The sequence below is a fragment of the Antechinus flavipes genome, chromosome 2 (assembly GCF_016432865.1).
Source record: "Antechinus flavipes isolate AdamAnt ecotype Samford, QLD, Australia chromosome 2, AdamAnt_v2, whole genome shotgun sequence".
NCBI classification, from domain to species: domain Eukaryota; kingdom Metazoa; phylum Chordata; class Mammalia; order Dasyuromorphia; family Dasyuridae; genus Antechinus; species Antechinus flavipes.
Window position 1 is genome coordinate 587,806,467 of NC_067399.1, and position 20,981 is coordinate 587,827,447.

The window sequence follows — 20,981 nt, forward strand, 5'->3', positions numbered from 1 at the left end:
CATAGTTCCAGATTGCTCTCCAGAATGCTTAGGTCTGTTCACAGTTCCAACAACAACATACTAATGTATTAGTTTTCCCATATCCCCTCCAACATTCGTCATTGTCTTTTCCTGTCATATTAGCCAATCTGAGAAGTGTACAGTGGTATTTCAGAGCTGTTTTCATTTGCATTTCTCTGATCAATAGTGCTTTAGAGCACCTTCTCATATGATTAGAAATGGTTTTAATTTCTTCACCTGAAAATTGTCTGTTCATATCCTTTGACCATTATCAATTGGAGAATGGCTTGAATTCTTATAAATCTGAGTCAATTCTCTATATATTTTAGATATGAGGCCTTTATCAGAACCCTTAAATATAAGAATGATTTCCCAATTTATTGCTTCCTTTCTGATCTTGTCCAGACCACATTTCATAACTCTACTAAGAAGGATACATTGACATATAAGGCATAATTGCTCTTTCAGGGAAGTCAATCAAGTCAGCCCTCCCTTCATGAAAATTTGCTCAGCAATTTCTCTGAAATGATAAATTCTCATTATCAGTCAGTGGGCAGAGATTTTGGGATATCTCAGAGCTGCTATTAGGGAGACTACTACTATCTGGAAAGAGCAGAGCCAGGTGGGACAGGTGGAGAGGAATTTGCTTAAGATTCTGCCATTGGCAAGAGGTAGAGAGTGAAATAAAAAAAGAGAATAACACTGAACAACTACTAGCTATATGACTCTGGACAAGTCCTTTAATCCCAGTTGCCATAGCATATTTACCTATTAGCTTCCTACTTTAATGACTTATTTTTGCTAACCAGATTTTATACTCAGTTGTTTCTAGGCTGAAGAAGGACTACAAGGACTATTGATGCCCTCTAAATTTTAGTATCTGGAGAAAAGCTTAAATCACCCTGCTCTAATTACTACTTCAATCTCTGATCACAAAGAATCTATTTCTCCTACAAAATAAACTTTTAATTTTTATGTTTTTTTAAATCTTTTCTTTGCTCATCCATTTTATGTTCTCTTTAGTTAGAAAGCTTTCTAGACTCTCATCCTACAAAGCCCTATACTAGGCTTTGAATAATGTATTTAAACTTCTTAGCTCATAGATCAAAACTACTTTGCCCTGGTTACAAGGATATTTTTACTTCAATGAATGTCTCTTTCATTTGAGGACCTCTAGTACTTACCATCTAATCTGTACAATTTAGCATTTACATATTACCTTGTATTAGTTTTCTTCAATCATTTTTTTTCTATTGTCTTCTTTATTAAACTCAGAGCTTTATAAAGGCAGAAATCAGAATTGATACTTTTCTTAACTGCCTTCACACTCCATCTCCTGCCACTGAGCAGAGTGCCTTAGGATTGTAGATACTCAATAAATATTTGATTAAATGTTTGATTTAACATCTGGTTTTGCCTCATCTATTGAATTACTTCATAAATAAGATCATGTTTTCTAAATGGATTTTAATGATCTGCTCTTGTTTCTGTAAATATAGTCATATGCAGCACCTCCCTGGAAAGAATACAAAGGATACTTCAAAATCTGCTTTTGTAGGCAGGATTTTATCTGCTCTGTGTAGGTTCTATCCATGTTTGTTTCTACCTCCCCTTACTTCTATATTCTCAAATTCTCATTTTTCTTCTAGTTTTTGACACATCACTGTCTGTTCTATTATATTATAGTGAAAGTCAAGACTTTGTCTTTTTTTGTCTGTTCAGTTACAAGCTAGCTGTGCTTTATTTGGAAACCACCCCCCTCTCTAAATCTTTTTATCTTTTTTTTCCTTTCCACTATATATTTCTTGATATATCCTTATCGCCTGAATTATTCTAATATACCCAACTCAGATCCTCCAGTCTCATTCCCTGGTTGCTAATTTAAAAAAAATTGTTTTACCATATTAAGAAATGAGAAAGACACAGAGAAAGACAGAGAGACAGGCAGAAAAAGAGAATTTGAGAGGGGTAAGAAACTTAAGTGGAACTTTAGTGATTTAGAGGGAAAAAATACTGAATGAATGAATGAATGAAAAATAATTTGTTAAGTATTTACTATGTACCAAGCACTAAGCACTAGGACACAAAATACAAAAGTGAAATGCCCCTTCTGCCAAGTAGTTTGCATTCTTATAAAGGAAGACTAACACATATAAAGAAGCAATGGCCAGCAAATGTTATTTTGGTCAGGAAAGACAGGGATAGTGAATGAAGCTCTTAGGAGAAACTACACCTTATTTTAAAAATGGTAGTCTTGATTTGATTTTTATATCCAAACTTGAAGCAAAGAAATCAAAGAAGGCCAAGCACATAATAATATACATTAAGATGGGCAGAGAGAATTTAGCTCAGGTCTGAGTCACTCTAGATATTAAAAAACTTTTACCAGTCAGAATCTCCAGGTAGGGAAAGAACGTGGAGTCAGGAGATATGGCATAAAGGTACCTGGAGAACTACATGCTGGTGTATCATATAAAGATAGTGTGATTTTTTTTTTTAATGTTCAGGTTCTATGTCAAGAGCTATCAAATAATTCTAAATATCTATTTGCAGTATATGGACACATGAATTTAAAATTCATTGTACAGCTATGTTCTTAGAAACTAGGCACATATATTACAGGGCAGGAATTGGTTTCCAGGACTTAGTTATCTTTTGCTATTATTCTAAAATTGGAGCATCCATTGTAAACTCAGCACATTTTCTTTGCTTTTCATTGAACTTTTGACCCAAATTTCATTTCTAGACCCTTGCCAGTTCTTTTGTCATCTATTTACAGGTTATTAGTCATTGTTAAAAAACACACACCCATATGCACATTCAAGTAATACATGCATTCAGGCCAATTGGATTATATACGAAACATTTTCTAAGTTATTGAATTAAAGCTAGAGAAGGGAGAGAAATGGGTTTCATTGTTAGCAGTTGGCATGACAACTTGATTTGCTAGAGAATAAAAAGAGCTGAGTTCACATTGTCAGAGACTCTGACAAGTTCAAGGCCAGTGCTTTGCCTGTAAATCTAGTTGCCAGGGTAATACAACATAAGGCCAAAGCCTCCTAAAATGCATACCACTGACAGTTCATGCTAGCAAGCCCAATCTGATTAAAAGAAATCTTTTAAAAAGAAACAGTATGATGCTGAGTGAAGTGAGCAGAACCAGGAGAACATTGTACACAGTAACAACAACATTGTGTAGTGATCAATTGTGATTTACTAACCTCTTCTCAGCGATACAATAATCCCAGACAATTCCAAGGGACTCATGATGGAAAATAATATCTACATCCAGAGAAAGAATTTGGAGATAGAAACATACTATTTTCACTTTTTTGTTTGTTTTTGTTTGTTGTGGTTTTTCCTTTTGTTCTATTTCTTCTTTTATAACATAACTAATGTGGAAATATGTTTACATGATTGCACATGTATAATCTATCTCAGATGGCTTGCCATCTTAGGCAGAGGGAGAAAAAAATTGAAACACAAAATCTTATTAAAAATGAATGTTGAACAAGGTTTTGCAAGGGTCAATGGTGAAAAACTATCCTTGCATATATTTTGAAAATAAAAAGCTTCAGTTAAAAAAATGAATGTTGAAAACTATGTAATTGGAAAAAGAAAGAAAATGCTGTTTAATGAAAAAAAAAAGGAAAACAAAAACAAAAACAACATTTAAAAGAAAGCAGGATTTTGAAATATCGGCAATAGAAAATCAGAAGGGAAATACAGAGAAAGGTGCCAGGAAGTAGCAAAAGGAAAAGGATGGTTTTGTTAGCAAGTATTTAATAGTAGCTAGAATTCTGTGAGCATAGATTTAACTTTCCTATTTCATTCTATAGGTAAAGGACTGTGTCCTACTTTTCAATACTTTCTCAGGTTCATACATATTGGTTCTTCCTCTTTTTTTTTTTTTAATTAAACATTTATATCAGTGTAGATTCTTTTGATGCTAACTTTTACTTGTCCACAACTCTGAACATGTCATTCCTCTCCTTAAAATCCTTTAATGTATTCCTATCCCATATCAAATAAAATCCAGATTTCATAGCCTGTTATGCAAGGTTCCTTCCCCTATCATTTCATGTTCTCTAGCTTCTATATCTTTCCTTGCATTATTCCCTATACCGGAAATGACATTGTTCCACCCCACTCCCACTACCTCCAACTGACATCCTGCCTATTGTTTAAGGCCCAATTTTAAATGTCTCCTTTCCTTATTTTCTTCGATTCACCTCTCCCAATCCAGTCATTAATGATCTTTCTCCATCCCACATTCTTGCCACTACCACATTTACAATTATGTATTAATGTATTAATTAATCAAATATTTTTTCTTATAATTATTTGCATCGGCATTATATCTTCCCATGAGATTATAAACCCTGTAAGGGTAGGAACCATATCTTATCCATCTTCACATCTTCTCAGGATGTAAGATTTTGACAACATGACTCAGCTTTACTTTGAATTTTTACCAAAACCTGAAGTCTCCTTACCTTGTACCATACATCTATTCCACATAGCCTTCTCACACTGGACAATCCCGCTGCCATGTCAGTTCCTTTCTCCCATTTACTAGTTCCTTATTTGGAGGAGGGGGTGTAGACTAACCAGTTCTTATTTCCCTCCAGCTCTATTTCTGACTTACTGGACTTTGACAACATACCCTTATATATACCATTCCTTCCTCTCTCCTTTCCTCCCCTTTTTTTGTAAGTTGTCTTTCTAGCAGGATTCCAGGGTACACTTCCTAGCAGGATAAATGAATCCTACAAAATCTGTTACAAATTGATGTTATTGTTTTAATGCACTTAAAAAAAAAAAAAACTTGTTGAATATATGTGCTATTGTATTGGATCACTATGACATTTTTGATTTATGATTTATAGACTAGTACCATGATGACACTAATAACTCACTTAACCCTATAAGGTAGGTGTGATGAGTATTATTATTGCCATTCTATAGGTAATGAAAATCTGGAGTTCAAAGAAATCAAACAACTTCTTTAAGATCATTGTGCCACTAATAGAATCAAATCAATTTGCATATATGTCATTTCTCTTGAATTAACTATGATCCAATAGGGATTCTGGACAGTTCTTCTACTATAAAAATAAGGAAGAAACCATTTTGAGGTTTCTTTATGCAATCATATTTTCCAGAGGATTCTGTTCTCCAGGGGCAGCAGTATTAGGACCTTTAACTGGTTATTTTAGTATTGAGTAACTCATAATTCATAGTCTGACAACATTCTGTGTTTATACCAATAGGTTTCAATATTAGTAGTTTGGTTCTTTTTTTATAATTTGCATCCTCCACTCTGTTTTCCTTGTGAACATCAGAAGTTGGTTCATTTTGACTACACCTAATATCCCCCCTGGAATCTTGCTCTATCAAAAGATAGTATATTCCAAATCAATTTCTATAATACTAACAGAATCTTTTCTCTTGTCCAACAATGTACCCCTCATTTAGACAAGTTTTTTGGAACTTTTCTTGGGGAGAGGGGGAAATCTTAGTCATAACTCTAGCACCTAGAAATGCATCTGTCAATCAATTCAAATTTATTAAGTACCTGTTATATTTCAGGCACTGTGTTTGGTTTGAGCCATTCAAAGATAAAACAATCTCTGCTTTCAAGGTACTTACATTCTGGGGTTGGAGGGTGAGGAAGGAATGAGCACAGAATACAACCACACACACACACACACACACACACACACACACACACACCACACCACATCACACCGTGCCAGACCACACACACTCTTTTATAAATAAAGACAAAATATATGTAGCCCTCTGGACTGCCTCAGTACTTACACGTTTTCAGGTTTATTACAAAAGGGAACAGGTGACTACTCTCACATGTGGGTCTGCACTTCTAAAATTTTAGCTCATGAGCCCCCATTGTTATACACAATTAACTCAGAAAAAAGGTATTAGTAAGAACAAAAGCTACATAACATCCTCCTAAAACATCTGTCTCACCCTCACCCACAAACACACAGAGCAGTGGGAGAAGTGAGCACAGTATGCCAAGGTGATGAGACACATGTAAAAAATGCATAGTTAAGACAACTCATGTCTCTAATAATTCAGGGTCCTGAAAGTCCTTTCTTTTTTTTACTGAATCCTTTCTATATCTGTCCTACCCACCCGCCTCCTTTGGTGCAATGTCTCTGCTGGGCAAGTTGCCCAGCTGGGTTCCCTGAGTCTGCTATTCTTTATAGCTCACAGAGCCAGAGCTTGTTTTCTCCCCAATACATAGTTAGCTCTCTCTCTCTCTCTCTTTTTTTTTTACTGCTAGAAGTACTGTTCCTTGAAGTTGTCTCCTGCAATGAATACAGCCTTTTTGTATCTATATCTGTTTGTCTGTATAGACAGACATGTATTAAGAAAAATGTGCATTTCTATTTCCTAGCTCAAACTACTTCACTCCCAGCACAGGACTGGTTTCTGGTATTTTCTATTTGATGGGTATTTCTATAGTGAGTAACAACTGATGGGGAGAGAAAAATCTTTCCACCATACCCCTGTTGCATTCTAGTAGACATGTAGGGGGTCACACTCCACAAAGCTGTTGTTTGCCTTTAATGCTTCAAACTATAAAATTGTTCAAATGACTAGCTTCTTTTTAAAAGACACCTTGGGTATAGTGTGTCTGCCTAGTCAATGGCCAGGCTCCCTACTCTGATTCAAAAAGAGTCTTTTCACATTTCATAAAGGAATAGCAGGATATTTTCCCCATTGTTAGCATATTAATACCTTCTTATACCTGTTATCACTTTCTGTGATTATATCAACTGAACTGTAAGGGAAACTAAATCCCCTTCATTACATACACAAAAAGTAAATATTAGGCAATTGATGGGAAAGGGAGTTGAAGCACTAGTAGCTGATGGCATCCAGAATGGATTCCTGGGAGCTGAGTTGAGATTTGAAGGAATTTTGAAATTATAAGAAGCAGAGTTGAGAATTCATAAAGGACAGCCCATGCAAAGATGTAAAGGTGGGATATGGAATGTTTGAACTAGGTCCTGGGGATACAAAAGAATCCAAAAACAAAAGAATCCCTCATAAAGAGGATCTCAACAAATTTACGTTTGACTAGAAGAAAACAGTGTGTATACAGGTAGGTAAATAAAAATTGTACAAAGTAAATACAAACTAATATGAGCTAGAACACAAATTAGGAATGGGGGGAAGAGAGAAATCAATATAATCTTCTAGTAGGAGATGAGCCTTAAAGTGAGCTAGGGATTCACCTTATTATCATCATGAACCTAATTGTTCCAGGTTTCATGTAAAGGTATGGTTTTTGTGGGATTCACTGTTAAGAACAGTATTATCAAATTGAAAGAACCAGGATTATAGGATCACAGACTCAAAGGAAGAAGCCACTAGAGCTCTAGAGTTTAGAGGATCCTCAGAAGTGATTAAATTCAATCCCTTTAGTTTATAAAAGAGGAAACCAGGAGTGGAGGTATCCTTCCTAGGGGCAGTAAGTGGCAGAGCCAGGATTGTAAACCAGATGTTCTAGCTCCACATAAAGAAACTTAGCAAAGTATATTATTCAAATGTTTTTCTGTATTGTTTAAAATATTTGAAGAAATTCAAGTCATAAAGGAAATTATATCTCAACAACTTAAAAATTATACTTTTAAAAATTCTAAGTATATCCTCATTTTCATTTACATGGACAGTATGTCATATTTTCCTGTAGATAAATTGCTTCCAAGTATTATATAAAAGACAAAATAAGCCAGAAAAAAAATTTCTTTATCATACCAAAGGTCAGATGCATTTGCTGAACATTGGACTTGAATCATGTCTAACAAACTGTTAAGCCTAACAGATTCCTTGGAGAACAGGATCTGAGGCCCTTCTCCAAAACCAATTCTAGATACTATTAGAAACAAGATATTCCAAGGGATTGAAAAGATCATGAAAGGTAAAACAGATCCTCTTGATAATATGAAATTTGTAATGGGCTGAAGCTCGAGTTGATGCTCTGAGGTCCCAAGCACGTGAGGCTAAATAGTAATTGGACCATACTTTATTAATATATATGCTTGGAGAAAGAATGGCCCCTATCCACTCTTTGTGCAAGTCCTGATGTGCTATATAGGAAATGACGATTTTGGTGGGTGGAGGCAGAGGGGCAGAGAGAGAAACGGAAAGAGACTGCTGGCTGGCGTCTTGTTGCAGCTGCTCACATTGCTAATCCCCCTTCACCTCAAAAAGAATAAAGATTGAAGATTTTCCCTTAACCTGAATTCCTGACTCGAGCTGATTTTAAAATATGCGGTCATCACAGAAATTGAAAAGCTTTTTCAGGAACAAAAATAATGCAAGTAGGATGATAAGGAAAGTGTTTGAGAAAAAAAAATGTTTTATGTCAAACATATGTCAAACAGCTATATCTGTGTGCTGTGAAATGACAAAGAGCTTGACTCTCCAAAAGAGAGATGACAAGATATTTTCCTCTTCCTTCCCAATCCCCAACTTCTTTACAGAAATGAGAGCCTGGAGGTATGGAACACTATAGATAATGTCAAATTTCAATTTTTGGCTAATTTTGCTGAATATTTTTCTCCTCTTTTTTTATTCTTTATTTAAAAGGATGTTTTTCTGGCAAGCAGAGGGAGAAGGAGACATTGGGATATAAAATCAAAAGACATCAGCAAAAATTAAATTAATTTGAAAAAGCAAGAAATTCAACAAAGTAGCTAACAGAGTGTCTGCATAGAGTGGAACCTGTGCTCAGGAATAAGATTTGTTGTGCCTGTGAATTGGTAGAACAATAAGGATGAAATTTTCTTTACGGCCTAGATGTTATCTTTCCTTTTCCTGATAGTTAAAAGAGGTTCATAACACAAATAGCATTGAGTATGAACTTTGGTTCATTTTTTATAGTTTTGTTTTTTCCCCCAGGAAATAGAGTGGGTCCTCATTCAGGGGATGATTTTTTTTTTTTTTTTTTTAGGTATAATATCATCAGATTTCATGTATAATCACTTTGGGAAGGAGTTAGAAAGGCAGGTAAAATTTCAGAAGGTACAGGGAAATAAAGCATTTATTGTAGCTAAGCAAACAAAATATTAAAGCACAACTCATAATCGAAGGTTTTAGGTGGAAGTAGTGGGGACATTATTTAATCAATACTTCCCACACTTAAAGTAACTAGCAAAAAATTCTAGCCCTGATACCTTTATCAGGTGAGAACATTTCTATGAAATCAAGAAATCAATTAAAGATATTAATTGAATTAATGTATTCTATGCTTGGTTGGACCTTTGTCAGAAGTGTTCTCAGCTTGATCCACTTCCCCCATGACAATGTATATACTGGGGAGAGGGGAGAAGAGAGACTTTTGCAAGAGTATTTTAATATTTGTTTTTACTATACATTCTTAGGGGGAAAAATGTCCCCTTCTAAGATAGAATTAAATCGGGCTAGCAAATTGACATAAATTAATCATGAAAGAAAAAAGAACACTGATGGTTTCTTGTGAGCTACAGTATTCAAACTGACCTGCCTTCTTCAATCTAGAACCTTAAGAAGGGATGTAATAACCACCTAATGGGAGGTAGAGTTGCCATTGTCAGTTGAAGTTGAGAGAAAAGCTCTAGTACATGTGCTACAATCCCTATTTCTTCAGGTTTTTGTAACTATAACATGCCATCTGCCTCTACTTAAAGATGGCAATTTCCTTTGAGAGCAAGTAGAGGAGTTATCCAACTTGAACTAATTTAAACAAAACTGGGAGGTAATATTGTCCTTTGATGGGACTTAAAAATATAATTGAATCCACATACATAACTTGAGTGCTAAAAATCTTATAAAGTCAGCTATCTTTTACCTCTTCAGAGTGGCCTCCTGCACTTCCTGACTCTTGATTGGCTTTTCAGACATCTGATCCTGTGCCCAACCTCTGATTCTGGTCTGGCCTGTGAGCTTACATACCTGGGAACTTTCTTGATCAATACTAGACTTTTGTCATGGTCATATAACTCCTCTTTGTGTGAGAAAATTTAGGACACAGCCTTTCCTGGCCCAGGAGGTTTCAGTCTACACTATGGAAGGTCCTCAACTTCATTACTGCTCAGGATGGGAGAAATAATCAATATTCCTAGCACTATGCTTAGGAGCATCTTTTGTCTTTATTGATAATCATAATAAATCATTATAATATATACATGGAGACCTTTACTTTGATGTTTTCTTCTTCATCTACACTTATACCACATTGTTTAGGCTTTCTTACTATACTTTATTATCTAACTGGAACTAATTATCTTCATAATCATGATGATGATGATAAATTTCATTTCTCTAGTTCTCAGTTTTACAAAGCTTTGCATTGTCCTGTGAGACTATAAGCCATTGAAAGGTAACAGCTTGGTCTAATTTAATTTTTTATTTTCCTCAGTATCTACTTAATAAACATTTGCTGAGTACATGAATGATCTGACTATACTATATGTATTGATTGAAGCCAATATGAAGAAAAAGGCATTCTCATCACTAATTCTGCTGATGCTGAATTTAAAAGCAATAATATGTCTTTTAAAGGGCTTAGTATGGTATTGTCATAAAGAAACATAACAAAGTACTCTAACCCTCAGCTTCTTTAACTGAAGTTCATGACCCCATATATGATCTCAAAACTGAATATGGGGGTCACAAAATTATGATTTATTATCAGTAAATGTTTGATTTTTATACCAATTTTATATATTTGTATACCTGGGATCATGTGAAAATTTCTTGGCTAAAAAAAGGTTGGGAGTGGAAAACTTTAAGAAGGCTTGCTCTGACCAACAAATAGGAAAAGAATAGCATCACCCTCCCAATTCCTCAGGTTTGCAAACTAAGAGTCATCCTTGAATCCTCCTTACTATTTCACTCCATGTCCATTCAATCATTGAAAGCTGTGGATTTCACCTTTGCAACATCTCTCTAAGACATTCCTTTCTTTTCTGTTAATGCTTCCATAATCCTGTTTCAGATCCTTATCATCTCACATCTGAACTGTTGCAATAGTTTGCTGGTGGGTCTGCCTGCCTCAAGCCTTTCCCAGTTTTAGTGTATCTTCCAGTCAGTCACCAAAGGGATTTTTCTAAAGACAACCATCACACACACACACACACACACACATAAATATACACATCCAATAAATTCCAGTGGTTCCCTTTTGCCTCCAGGATCAAATACAAAAATCCTCTTTTGACACTCAAAGCCCTTCACAACCTTCATCATCCCTCCCATCTTTCTAGTTTTCTGCACCTTACTCCCAGATACGTATTCTTTGATTCAGTGACAGTGGTCTCCTTGCTGGTCCCTGAACAAGACACCCCATTTCTTGACTGGGAATTTCCTCTCATTCCCATGCTTGAAATATTCTCCTTCCTCAACTCGGAGCATTGATTTCCCTGGCTTTCTCTAGGTCTCAATTAAAATGCTGTCATTTTCAGAACCTTTCCCAATCCTTCTTAATTCTAGTATCCTCCTTCTTGATTATTTCTTGTTTATTATATACATAACTTGTTTGTATAATGTATAAAAATTTTGCATGTTATCTCCCCAATTATATTGTGAGTCCCTCAAAGGCAGGGACTCCCATTTGTCTTTTGTATGCTTAGCACAGTTCCTGGCTCCTAGCAAGGTACTTTATAAATATTGATTGATTGACTGATTAATAGAGAAGACCTATTTTCATAGAAATAAAAGGCTTACTGTTTTGTTTTATTTTTATTTACTGTAGGCTCAAAACATTTGTGTTGAAGAGAGCAGTAGTAAAGTGTGCTTCCTGCCCAAGTTAGATACCCTTACGTGACTAATAATTTTGGTAAAATGCCTATCTTGCATCTGTCTCTGATATGGATGTCATCATCACTGGCAAGAAGCATAGAAGTTACCTCATTGTACAAGAAAGAATACTGGACTTAAGGGTCTGGAGGCCTAAGTCTGATTACCTCCCAAATCTGTCATTTACTAGTTAAGTGATCGGCCAAATTACTTCCTTCTTCATTCATTTTCTCTATTTGCAAAGTGAAGGTGATTAAATGATTTCTCAGGACCCTTTAAGTTCTAAGATTCTGTTCTATTCTAAATACCATTTGAAATGTGCAGAATTTCACAAACTATACCTTATGCTAGTGGGGAATTTTCTCTCTCCTCACCTCCAGTCTCTCTGACTCCCCTGGTTTCCTTCAAGTCACTTCTAAAATCTCACCGCAAAGAAGCTATTCCCAACTTTCCTTAATATTAGTGTCTTCCCACTAAGATTATCCCCAATTATCATCCCGTGTAGATTTTATATGTAAATTATTGTTTGCTTGTTACTTCCCCTCCCTCTTTAGATTGTGAGCTCCTTGAAGACAGAGTTGGTTTTTGCTTTTTTATCCTTTCTATTTAAGAGGTGGTTGTTGCCACAGGAGATAGAATACTAGGCTTGGAGTTAAAATTCCATTTCAAATCTGGCTTCAGACAACTACAGCTTGTGTGACTTTAGGCAAATCACTTAAGCCTTGTTTTCCTCAAGTTTCTAGCTGTAAAATGGGGATAATAGCTCCTACCCTGAAGAGTTATTGTGAGAATCAAATGATATTATATTTATAAAAACTACTCAGCATAGTGCCTGGGTCATAATAGCTACTGTGTTTAAAAAAAAAAAAAGTTTATTTCCTTTCTTTCCCTTTCCTCATCTTCAGCATTTAGCATAGTGCCTAGTACATGGTAAGTGCTTAATAAATGCTTATTGATATATTCTATAAGAAAAGTACAAAAGGGGGGTAGTAGGTCAAATAGTAAATAGAGCACCAGCCCTGAAAGCAGGAGGACCTGAGTTCAAATCCAGTATCAGAAATTTAACACTTACTAGCTGAATGACTCTGACTTAACCCCAACTGCCTGGCCAAAAAAAAAAGAAAAGAAAAGAAAAGAAAAGAAAAGAAAAGGTAGAAAATGCTATGACATTCTAAATGTGAAGTTAGAATATTTGAAAAAAAAAAAGAAGTTAGAATATTTGGGCTCAAATTCCAGCTTTCCTACTTACTACCTTTATGATTTTGGTCAAAGTAATTAACTTCATTCATTTTCAATTTCTTCATCTATAAAATGAAGGCACTGAGCTGATTATTTTGCTTGGATCTGTTCTGGCTAAAGATCCTATGATCCTCCAAGACCCTAAGATCCTCTGAGAAGATAGAGAAATGTCTATCTGGGAACAGAATGCCTGAGGGGAAGCTTGGAAAGAAGGAGGAGAATTGGGGAGGCTCCCCTCTCTCAGTCAAGAATAATTTTATAGGGACACTCTAGTGCATTCTCCAAACTAAGATCCAAGGAAAACTCTCAAAAACTCACTTTAAATTAGAGCTAGTCACAAATCACCAAGAGAACTGGGTTGTCAAGAATCTCCCTTTCCCTTCCCTCCATTATTGTTTTCTAAGGCCTGTGGAATGTAGCAAACAAGTGCTAGATAATAACTTTGCCTGGCAACTCTTTAGCAAAGGCTTACTAGCTAGTGGCCCCCTCAGCCACAGTAAGACTTCTCAAGAACAACAAACCCGGATGTCAGTCGTTCATTCTTGTCAAAAGAACTCAGATTGATTGAGTTGAAAGCTCTCTTTAAAGCAAAGCAGCTGGGAGGAGGTATGGGTTAGTGGTTTTTGGCTTCTGACTTGCTGTTTAAAAAAAAAAAAAAGGACCTCTGGATACATTTAGAATTTTAGAAAATCAATCACATAGCCAAGTGCAAAATAAAAGGTACTTCATAAAAATTGTATTATAGGACCCCGATGTAATTTTAAATGGATTTAGTGTTGGCTGGAGATGTCAGATTGATAGAATAGAAAAGGAAATATTCTCTACCTCACAAAACAGTTGGGAGAAGCAGCACACACTTTTCAAAGGACAGAAACTCTGATGATCGTTTTTCTCTTTAAAAAAGAGGGATTCTCTGCATCTTTACCTTACAGCACTCTAGACTCCATAGCTCTTTCTGGATTGAACATGACAAAACAGAGAAAACAAATTTAGAAATGACATAATTTATACAGTTATATTTATATTCCCAAGCTACCCCATTATCTACTTTGTAAAGAGGGTAGCTAACTCCTTGCCCTCAATTTGGTAAGGTAAACAAAAACATCGGTTTCTTATAATCAGAAGAAAAGACAGTAAATGTTGATAATAGCTGGTATTTCTACAGCGTTCCACATCTATCATCCCACTGATCCTCCTGAAAATCTTGTAACTTCAAGTACTATTGTTATTATCTTTTTATAGATGAGACTGAGAGTCAGCAAGACTGACTGACTTGTGACTGACTTGGCAGAGTACATGTAAGAGTTAGGTCCTTCTGTTAAGGTTCAAAAACACTCTAAGGCCAGGGGACCTCATCACTGTTATGTTTCCCCTAGAAGCTGTACCCATCACCTCCTTACTCCAATCCGGCAGTCCTTATACTTCACCATGTTAAGGATACAAGTTAGCTTGTCTTATTATGATTGCTTATTAAGAGCCTATCCACTGGCAGATGAATTCATATGGCTTGCCAAATAGCAATCACTTCAGCTAACCAGCAATCCAAGACGGTTTTGCCTTTGCCTTAAAGATGACTGACATGCTCTTGTTACAAAGGGAGCTCTTTTCAATTAATTTATGTAAAAATATAAAATAAAGTAGGACATTATTTATCAAGGAGTATCTTGTTACCAGTGAGCCACATAAAAAGAAGCTCAAAGGCCAATAGAAAGGATTTTTTGCTGTTTTGCTGCTGTGAGGAAGATTCTGTTTTATAGTCTTCTATTTATGCACAAAGCAAGCAAGAAGGCTTCTTGCAAATTGAAATTATGCTTTCAGGTTTTTCGAGAGAATATAAACTCAAAGAAAATTAAATACAAAGTAGCAAAAATCCCCTCTTATTTGGGGGTGTTTTGGGGTCAAATGTCTCTAGTGATAAAGTCCTATGAAAGAGAAATATAGAAATATTATATAAAATTTAATTGTCAGATTTTTTTTTTTTTTACATTTTTCTTGGGGGAAGAACTCCTTTGCTTTCTGCAGACAACTTATTGTCATCTGAAACAGTTACATTAAAAGAAAAATAATCAGGGAATAAGTGAATTTAGATGGGGGGAGGGAATCACATGTGTGTTTCAGCATAATTAGTTTCCTTTGTAATTCTGCATATCTTATATTGTGAATTTAGGAGCATTATTCTGAGAAGAGATACAAAAGGTTTCACTTAGTTTCCAAAAAGGCTATATCACACACAAAAAAAGATTAAGAACCTCCCTCACCCCAATTTAAGAGCAGAAGGTCTCTGGGGGGTTATGGGAGAATTCAACTGATAAATATTGGTTGGGCTTTATCAATGGATGCTAAGTAAGAAAGGTGAGAGTGATGTCAGAAATATGGGGTTTTGATTGAGGAAATTCATAATAATAATAACAGTAATCTTTTATATGTAGCACAGTTTTCAAGCTATTTTCATTTAAACCTTGGAGTATATCCAACTTTCTGTATTTCTCTAGATTAAATTCTAAAATGAGAGTCTTGAAGACATGTTGGGTCTTGATCATTACTTCCTTTTCTAAATCATCAATAACTATGCTTTTAACAATATATTCTAGAATTTCCCCAAAATATCAAAATTAAACTCACCAATCAATAGATTTTACATTACAACTCTTTTTTTCTTCTTTTTTAAAATCTGAATGATATTTGCCCTTCTGCTATGAAGTCTGCAGTTCTTTGTTGATTTTTACTACTTATGAGATCTTAGGAGAGTTACTCAAGTTCTTTGGCTTCAATATCATCATATGGGTAGAAATCAATAGAAGTAAAAATAGGAGCTTGATTGTCATGAGAGTATACTGGAGGCAATCTAGGAAATAAGTGAGGAATTAGATTATAAGCATGGCAGAGAGAATGAAGCAAGGACAAGAAACAGATGATGTATCATAGAGTGTAGTATGGTCTCATAAGAATCCTGTCAGAAACACTAAAGCTCAGAATGAGTTAACGTGTGTGTGTGTGTGTGTGTGTGTGAAACTCTATTAGAGAAAAAGGAGCTTCATTCAATAAAAGCAAAGATCTAAAAAGATCTTGATATTCTTAACAGGGTCCTCAAACTTTTTAAATAGAGGGCCAGTTCACTGTCCCTCAGATTGTTGGAGGGCTGGACTATAGTAAAAACAAAAACTTTGTTTTGTGGGTCTTTAAATAAAGAAACTTCATAGCCCTGGGTGAGGGAGATAATCGTCCTCAGCTGCCGCATTTGGCCCGCGGGCGGTAGTTTGAGGACCCCCTGTGTCTAGAACTTTGGGTTCAATCTAAGAAGATGGAATTTAACAGGAATAAATGTAAAGTTTTACAACTGGGTTAAAAAGAAAAACCACAATAACTTCACAGATTTAAATGATATCTAAATGGCAGTTTGAACAACATCTATAGGATTTAATGAACTTCAAGCTCAATAGTATGATGTAGCAACTTTAAAAGTTAGTGATATCTTAAGCTCTAACCTGAGGCACTGGGTCTAAGACCAGGGAAGTGATAGTTCTTTTGTATTCTTTTCTATTTAGACTCCAACTGATTATAGTTTCTAACTCTAAAAGCCACTTTTAGAGTTACCCAAAAGCAGAATGAATTGCCTCAGGAGGTAGTAGAGAGCTCCTCAAAGGTCTCAAGTAAAAGCTAGATAACATACAGAAAGTCTAAAACATGTTCATATGTTGATCGGGATATATGGTTTCCAATACCTGTTCTAAATCTAAGGTCATAGGTATGTATAGACTACAGGCCAGTCCATGCTCCATGCATGCCCATGTTCAAAGTTCTGGAGTCCTATGATTATGAGCTCATTTGACATCTTTTTTTATGCTCAACCTCATAGCTCTTACCACTAGAAAATTGTTTGTTTTTTCAGTCACAACTTCGAAAGACTAGATGCGATGCTTCAGACAGATTGTAATCTATGTTGGTGGCAGGAAGATTGACCCTTAGAAAATCACAGAGACTTTTAAATTTGAAGCATGAAAATGAATAAAGGAACATAGAAAACAAGTAGAAAATTTTCTCTAAGAGATAAGAAATCTGTTAAAACTCAACCTTTAAATAGGTCACTATGTGCATCACCATGGTGATTTTTCCAAAGTTTTCCTGGAAACAATAGCTGGTTTTTAAAAGGTGGATTCACCAAAATTTGAAATTCCACAAACAGATAAATATTTTCCAAAGAAAATATTTAACTCTTCAGGGAGTTTGGTCAGCAATTCATCTTCATTCTCTCTTTCATAAGAAAATAGATTTAAAATGTTCCATAATTGTTTTGGATGTTATTCAATTCTTAGTTCTCTGCCTGAATCCAACAAGGAATGTGGGTGCCTCCCTGCTTTCTGAGTGAACTTTTTATATACTGATATATCAACTGCCATCATGATTACTTTTCGGCAGAAAGAAGATATTCAATCACCCTGACTAAACCATCAGTTTTATAAGCTTGCAAGAGAGGCCCTGCTATGAAACCAGCTGACAACATCATTCCCACTGTCCTGATCATTTTGCTTTACCCACTTCTCATCTTTTCCTTTATTACAGTATTTCTTTTTTTTTTTTTAATAACCTTTTATTGATGGAACCCATGCTAGAGTAATTTTTTACAGCATTATCCCTTGCATTCACTTCTGTTCCGATTTTTTCCCCTCCCTCCCTCCACCCCCTCCCCCAGAAGGCAAGCAGTCCTTTACATGTTGAATAGGTTACAGTATATCCTAGATACAATATATGTGTGCAGAACTGAACAGTTTTCTTGTTGCACAGGGAGAATTGAATTCAGAAGGTATAAATAACCCGGGAAGAAAAACAAAAATGCAAGCAGTTTATATTCATTTCCCAGTGTTCTTTCTCTGGGTGTAGCTGCTTCTGTCCATCTTTGATCAATTAAGGTTCTCTTTATCGAAGAGATCCACTTTCAACAGAATACATCCTCAAACAGTATCGTTGTTGAGGTATATAACGATCTCCTGGTTCTGCTCATTTCACTCAGCATCAGTTCATGTAAGTCTCTCCAGTCCTCTCTGTATTCATCCTGCTGGTCATTCTTTACAGAACAACAATATTCCTTAACATTCATATACCACAATTTACTCAACCATTCTCCAATTGATGGGCATCCTTTCATTTTCCAGCTTCTAGTCACTACAAACAGGCTGCCACAAACATTTTGGCACATACAGGTCCCTTTCCCTTCTTTAGTATCTCTTTGGGGTATAAGCCCAGTAGAAACACTGCTGGATTAAAGGGTATGCACAGTTTGATAACTTTTTGAGCATAGTTTCAAATTGCTCTCCAGAATGGCTGGATGTGTTCACAATTCCACCAACAATGTATCAGTGTCCCTGTTTTCCCACATCCCCTCCAACATTCCACATTATCTTTCCCTGTCATTCTAGCCAATCTGACAGGTGTGTAGTGGTATCTTAGAGTTGTCTTAATTTGTATTTCTCTGATTAATAATGATTTGGAGCATATTTTCATATTATTACAGTTTTTCTTTGTTCTTTTCATTTCCTACCTTTTCTTCTCCCCAATTTTTACCTCCTTTTTCCATCTCTCTACTTTTTCCTATATAGTGCTATGAAAAAAAAACCTAAGAAAGGGATAACTAAAAAAATTATACCTTCTCTCACCCCAAATTTTCCCACATTTTATTTCTTCTTCCACATTCTCACTCCATCATCAAAAAGTCTCATCCCAATTTTTCACTAACATGTTCTCTTTTCTCATTTATTTCAATATTGCTTTCCTAAAAGCCTACATTTTAAACTAAAACTCCCCTATAAACCCCTCAAAAAAAAAAAAAACCACACACACAGCCTACAAATTCCATGAAGCAATGTTAGTACTCATATAAATATGTTTGAGCCAGAAGATAGGTCTTTTCATCCCATTTTATAACTTTTTTGAAGGGAGAGAGAGAGAGAGAAGGAGGAGGAGGAAGAGAAAAAGAAAGAAAAGGATGAAAAGAAAAAGAAAAGAAGAGGAGGAAATAAGAAGAGGAAGAGGAAGAATATGAGGATGAAGATAGAGAAGGAGAAAAAAGTAGGAAAAGAAAAGAGGCATGCTTGTGGACCTAGGGATATACAGCAACAAGTATGGTGGTAAAAACTACCATTTCCCAGTTATGGGATAAAAACACATGATCAAAGGGGATATTCTTGCATTAGAATATTCCTGGGGGAGGAAGAATCAGGAGCATAGAGAAAAAGACATATGCAAAGATAGAGTAATGTCTCTAATTTATGGCAACTAATAATGGGATTGGGGGTCAGTTGGACAAGGTCAACCAACTGGTGGTCAAATGATAAGAAGTACTTGAACTAGAATGCAGATGTTATAAAACTTTCAATGGCATACTGGACCCTATTTCTTGTTGTTCTTCATTTTTGAAGAGGACCAAAATCAAGTTACAGTTGTGTCCAACTATGGCTAATCAGACCAATATGAGATCAGAATGCTCTGCCACAGGTCGGATACAAATAGTCCATCTGAACATCTGGGATAGCTTTTCTAATTTTGTATATTTCTTGTTTCCTTTGGACTAATACAATTCTGCTTTGCTCATAAAGTATAGCACCTTCTCTGGGTCCCCCCGAGAGGGCACATCATGCTGAGTGGTCCTGTGCCAGTGTCTCCCATGTCATACAATCATTTCTAAAGTTCTTAAGAAATACCTTGAGAGTGTCCCTGTATCATCTTGTGAGTGCTTGCCCTGTCTGAGTTCTCCCACTTATTGGGAGTTGTCCTGAGCCAATTTTTAGCTCAATAGAAACATCAGGTTCAGATCTCCAGCTAAATGAGACCACTTAAGTTTGAGCTAAGTAGGGAGTGGTACTGGGCTAATCTTAATGAACTACTTAACTAATCTGAAGGGTGAGTCCCTGTCAGAGGAGAGTTTCATGGCTCACCCCAAAAGTCAAGAAGATCAATTTCAGGATCCCCTCTCCCCTGTCAATTCCTTGTTACTCTAAACTCATGACTCTATAACCTATCAAATCTTTATCTAGGTTATATAGAGGGCAGAAATAAGAGCATGTGAAAACATTACTGGAAGTTGTTTTTTGCATATAAAAAAGCAGTCAGAGTTAATCCATAATGGCAGTGATTGCCTTGATAAAATGGTCACTTCTCTGTCATTCTGTCCAAGAGAAGTCAAACACCAAGAATTAGATGGGATTCATCCATTGAAGAACAAGTAACTGATCAATGAATGTCCATTAATGTCTCTTCAAACTTGAAGATTGATAATTCTTTTCTGATCTTCAATTATATTGATAAGGAAGAGGAGACCTAGAGATTTTAAGGGGCTTGTTCAACATTCCATAGCAGGAAAATGGCAGAACTAAAAATTTGAAACTTGGTATCCTGAAATTTTATCCAATACTCTTTTCATTGCATGAAAAGGATTTCTCCAATACCTTCTACATCCCCTATTATGCATTTTTAAAAGTATTTGGTCCTCATTTCAAAAAGAAAACCCTCTATGGTTTCAACTTGTTTTCCAAGCAAGAACAGTGACAAAGTATAATCTAATCTAATGCATTTGCTATCACCCTAATTCACATATTTTGGCATCAGTCTCCCAACTCAGTAACAGAAAAATTAATGTGAAAAGACATTAAAAACCTCAGTATTAGCAAAACCCAGGTTATGATAATAGATTCTGTTATCACTGTGTCCTTTCTCTCTATTTAATTCTTCTTCCTCCATATACCTGTTTTAAGAAACAAACACCCATATATAGTTGCAAACCAAAAATTCAGAATTCACCAGTCCTTCTAAGGGTACACAATATTCCAACTCAGAGGTTAGTGTATATCATGTTGAAGCTTAGTTTTCAATGGGCTAATGTAGAAACTCAAAATAATATTTGGTTGTTATAAAAATATTTGGGGATAGTTTTC